The 5,394-nt window shown below is 38.3% G+C and overlaps 1 long non-coding RNA gene across 1 annotated transcript; it reads left to right on the top strand.

Moving 5' to 3' along the window:
- Positions 1–4,077: 4,077 nt before the first annotated feature.
- On the top strand, positions 4,078–4,827 carry LOC138166107 (uncharacterized). Its single transcript, XR_011169532.1, has 2 exons — positions 4,078–4,628; positions 4,679–4,827. It is a non-coding gene; the product is annotated as an uncharacterized lncRNA (long non-coding RNA).
- The last annotated feature ends 567 nt before the right edge of the window (positions 4,828–5,394 follow it).

The following is a 5,394-nucleotide window of genomic DNA, read 5'->3' as shown; positions in this document are numbered from 1 at the left end:
GAGAGAGAGAGAGAGAGAGAGAGAGAGAGAGAGAGAGAATCTATAAATCTATTTATATTACTTCTGTATAAGCCTATTGGAACTGCTGAGGTTGCCATTTATGGTCTTTAAAAATTTACGTTGAAGATAAAATTTGCATTGGCACCACCTGATTTGCCAATAACCCCACAGCTTTCTTCTACTTTCTGTGTTAGCATACAAACAAATAAAAAGGCAGACAAGCATCTTTCTGTAGCAAGCCCACTTAGCATATGCGAAAAAATAATCATGGAGGAAAAAAAGCAAAATGAAGGACATTGCATTTTTCATTAGGCCCATTTCCTGATTTTCATTAGGCCTTTTGTCTGAGTCTCATTAGACCCATTGCTTGATTTTCATGACTCCCAAAGCCTAACTCTCATTAGACCTGTTGCCTGATTTTTATTGGGTCTATTACCTGGTACTTATTAGATGTTCTACCTGTTTTCTTTTAGGCAGGCTTCTGACACATAGGGGCCAGTGATCATTTTCATAGTAAGACTACCATATTTTGACAGTTATCCCCTATGCTCTATTATAAAATAAATGTTGATCTCAATTCCTAATGTTTGATGAAAGACAGAGGTATGACAATCTTCTTAAGGATGAAAGCATTTTATAAAGCAAAGCAAAACAAAACAAAACAGGGATCTTATCTCACTTTTTACATTTCATTAGACTTTTAACTTGGAAATTTATACACTGTTTTAAAAAATGCAGTATATTCAATAAATGGAATATGGCAAACTTTCAGGGAGAAAATGAATTAATTTAAATTAGAAGAAATATTTTTAATGCAGCTACTGAAGTAATTAATATTAAAAATATATTTTTTCTTTTACTCCTTTTTTTAGGTTATATATATGCTGGGAAATATAAATTCAGAAATTCCTATTAAGTTATAAACACATTTTTTCAAGTTATTTTTTCAAAAACTAGTATAATAAAGAGATAAACTATTTAATTAAAATATTAAAGCATATATATATACATATATAAACACAGATATAAAATCATTGCATTGTAACCTCAAGATAATAAAGCAATTTACTCAAGGATAACTAATTTTTTCACCTCTTATGTATAGGTCACTGACAATGGTGGGGTATATATAAGGACAAAAATAATTCCTGACCCCAAGGACCTTAACTTCTACTGGTGAAACATGGAATTTAGTACAAATACATTCCCTAAATAAATACTTATTTTTTATTGTTCTATGTTAATTACTGAAGATACAAACATAAAAAGTAAGACAATGACTGTTTTCAGAATTCACTTTCTAATTGTGAAGGAAATTTCAGCTATAGTGTAGAAGATAAGTAAAGGTGGTCCTTAAAGGGAAGCCATGCATTATTAGGGTAGGCAAGGGTCTAGAAACCTTAGTGTTTAGTAGAAGGGCTGATGATAATATTAAGATGTCTAGAGGGTATAAGGTTAGGGCAAATTATAAATCCCAATGCTCCTTAGGTATTGCAGGTTAAATAGATGATAAGTTCTTCATTTTATCAAAATTAGTATAGTTAGTAACTCATGGCTCATTCAGGTAGTGTAAGTGATTGTAATCCTTCTATATCCCAGTAACATGATCATTGCTAAGAAATCTTGGTGGTATCTGATTCAGCAGGGGTTGGACTAAGGTTATTTGGAGAAGAGGACCTTCATCAACTTCATTAGCTTTACCCTTCAGCTAACCTGGAGCTCCCTGAAATGGGCTCATGACAGATGAGGAAACATATTTTCCACTTCTTGGAAGAAAGAAAACATGGGGACAGAGTCAAGGTAGTGGAGTAGAAACAGGACTTCAGCATGGCTCCAATTCATGTAAAAAAAAATGACTCTAGACAAACTTTAGAACTACAGAACCCACAAAATGACAGAGAGAAGCTAACCTCCTGCTGAAGACAGTCCAGCAGCCTGGCAGGAAGGCGCCAGCACAGCACTCTGGGAGCAGAGCCCAACCCCACATAAGCCTGACATTTCAGCCTCAGGGTGGCCACAAGCAGCCACCAGCTGGAGGGACTTCAGATTATCAGCAGCTATGGCAGTTTCCAGAATTATCAACACATAGATGCTAAGGACAAAGTGAGAGGTCAGTGCAGTGTGGACTTTGGGACTTGGTAGCTCAGGAATGTGGTCCAGCTTTTATGCCCTTGAGGGAGAAGCCACTGAGGCACCGCAGCCTGTAGCTACCGCCACATGGCAGCTTCAGCTCCTGGCTTGAAGATTGTAGGGGGACCAAGCATCCAGTCTGAGGGGTAATCACTCTTATTTTAACCTGCTTGGATCTGGATCCCTGTCCTGGGTGGAGGTCCTGGGGTGTGTGACCAGCTTGCCAGAGCATGTGGAAGCTCAGAGAGAGCACCAAACTAACAGCTTTAGCAGCTGAGAAAACACCAGCACTTTGGGGAAAAACTCTCCTCTCTGGTAGCAGAGCGCTACAGTGGCAAAACGCTAAAAAGTCAAGTAATTGAGTGGCAACATGAACAAACAAAGGAAGCAAAGCAAGCAGAGCAATCCAACTTTACACTCCTATTTTGGGAACAAAAAGGATCAAAGCATGGAATAGGAGGATGACAACGATGTCAGAACTCCTGCACCAAAAGCTTCCAATAAAAATATGTGCTGGTTACAGGCCATAGAGGACCTTAAGAAGGATTTTGAAAACCAAATAAGAGAAGTGGAGGAAAAATTGGGCAGAGAAATGAGAAAAAAATGAAAGAAAATTATGAAATGAGATTCAGCAGCCTGACTAAAGAAAATAACACCTTAAAAAATATACTAACTCAAATGGCAAAAGAGGCTCAAAAAAGCAATGAGGAGAAGAATGCCTTAAAAAGCCAAATTTGACAGATGGAAAAAGAATCTCAAAAGCTCACTAAAGAGAATAATTCTTTCAGAATTAGATTGGAGCAAATGGAAGCTAGTGACTTTATGAGAAATAAAGATGATGTTAAACAGATCCAAACAAATGAAACAAATAGAAGGCAATGAGAAATATCTCATTGGGAAAACCACTGACCTGGAAAATAGATCCAGGAGAGATAATTTAAAAATTATTGGACTACCTGAAAGTCATGAGCAAAAAAAGAACCTAGAAATCACCCTTCAAGAAATTCTCAAAGAAAATTGTGCTGATGTTTTAGAACCAGAGGGCAAAATAGAGGTTGAAAGAATCCACCAATCACCTCCTGAAAAAGATCCCAAAAAGGAAACTCCTAGGAATGTAATAGCCATGTTCCAGAGTTCTCAGATCAAAGAGAAAATATTACAAGGAGCCAGGGAGAAACAATTTGAATATTGTGGAAACACAATCAGGATAACACAGGATCTGGCAGCTTCTACCCTGAGGGATTGAAGGTCTTGGAATATGGTATTCCAGAGATCAAAGGAGCTGTGATTAAAACCAAGAATCACTACCCAGAAAAACTGAGTATCATGTTTCAGGGGAAAATATTGTTATTCAACAGAATAGAGCATGTTCAAGCAATTTTCATTAAAAAAACCAGATTTGAATGGAAAATTTGACATTCAGATACAAGAAGCAGGAGAAGCATGAGAAGGTAAACAGGGAAAAGAAATCATAAGGAACTTATCAAAGTTGAATTATTTACATTCTTACATGGAAAAACAATAATTGTAACTTATGATACTTTTCTCAGTATGAGTATAGTTGAAGGGAATAGAAATGTGTATATATATATATATGTATATATATACACATATACATATACACACACACACATACATATCAATAAAGGAGGGTATATGGGCGTATGAATGCATATGTGAGTGTGTATATATGTGTACAGGTATACATAGATAGAGGGCACAGGAACAATTTAATTGGAAGGGATGATATTTAAAAGGTGAAATTAAGAGCTGAGAGAGGAATATAATGAGAGGAGATGGAGAGGGACAGAATGGAGTATACTATCTCATATAGAAGAGGAATGGGAGATCTTTCAATTGTGTTTGCAGCCACAGCTGCCATAGCTCTCCAGCGCTAGGGCCACCTCTTGCTCTCCAAGTCCAAGCCGAAAGAGAAGGGGAGTGTATAAGGAGAAGTTTTCAGGAACATGGCTCTTACCAAACAAACTTTCTGTAAATCCTTCAGTGGTAAAGCCCCCAGGAAGCAGCTCGCTGCAAAAGCCGCTCACAAGAGTGCGCCCTCTATTGGAGGGGTCAAGAAACCTCATCGCTACAGGCCGGCGACTGTGGCTCTCTGTGAAATCAGACGTTATCAGAGGTCCACCGAACTTCTGATTGGTTAACTTCCCTTCCAGCATCTGGTGTGTGAAATTGCTCAGGACTTCAAAACAGATCTGCACTTCCAGAGTGCAGTAATTGGTGCTTTGCAGGATGCAAGTGAAGCCTATCTGGTTGGCCTGTTTGAGGACACCAACCTATGTGCTATCCACGCCAAACGTGTCACAATCATGCCAAAAGATATCCAGCTAACAAACCGCATACGTGGAGAACATGCTTAAACTCCACTATGATGGGAAACATTCTTCATTCTCAAAACAGAAAAAAATCTTTTCTTCCTGTTATTGGTAGTTCTGAACATTAGATATTTTTTTTTCCCCATGGGGTCAAAAGGTACCTAAGTATATGATTGCAAATGGAAAAATAGGGGACAGAATCAGGTATTGGCAAGTTTTTTCATTTTCATTTGTGTGTGAATTTTGAATATAAATGCGAGAACATAAAGCATAAATGTGGTCAAAAAAATGTTTCTGTGAACAAGTTTCAACCATTCAACTTTATAACAATTATAAATAAACCTGTTAAATTAAAAAAAAAGAAGAGGAATGTGAAAATGGTTACAATGGAGGGGAAAAACAGGAAGGCAAAAGGGAATGGGTCAACCTTATTCTCATTGAATTTAGCTTAGGGAGGGAATGACATACACACTACATAGGGTATCTAACCCTACAGGAGGGTAGGGGGGAAGGGGATGAGAGGGTGTGATAGTAATGGAATAAAAAGTTCCCCCTGTATTAGCTTGGTTTTCAAACTGATTGTGTTAAAACCCAGAGCTTGTTAATCCCACCTGTGGGATGTACTTGTTGACTTGAAAAGAGAGACACAAACTGGGAGGAGCTGGTGACTCTAGATTTGGAGAGACAAGAGAGAGGCAGAAGAACTTTTTGGAAGCAGCACCTCGTGGAGGCAGAGAGAGAGACTGAGAGAATTGCTGGGGGCCACTTTGAATTGCCCTGGACTTTTGAGACCTGCCCCCTGAGCTGCCAAGGACTGAGGAGACATGGCTGTTTTGCTGGTACTTTGTCTGTCTGTTTTGATGTTGTTTTGCCAGATTTGTCCACTGGTGAAAGACAGTCCTTTTGTTGAAGAAGTCCTGGAACCTGGCTG

Source organism: Petaurus breviceps, unplaced genomic scaffold (assembly GCF_028583685.1).
Source record: "Petaurus breviceps papuanus isolate PSGF00001 unplaced genomic scaffold, PetGlider_PUasm1.0 220, whole genome shotgun sequence".
NCBI classification, from domain to species: domain Eukaryota; kingdom Metazoa; phylum Chordata; class Mammalia; order Diprotodontia; family Petauridae; genus Petaurus; species Petaurus breviceps.
Note: the sequence above shows the minus strand (reverse complement) of the source record. Positions and strands in the feature narration are given on the sequence as shown.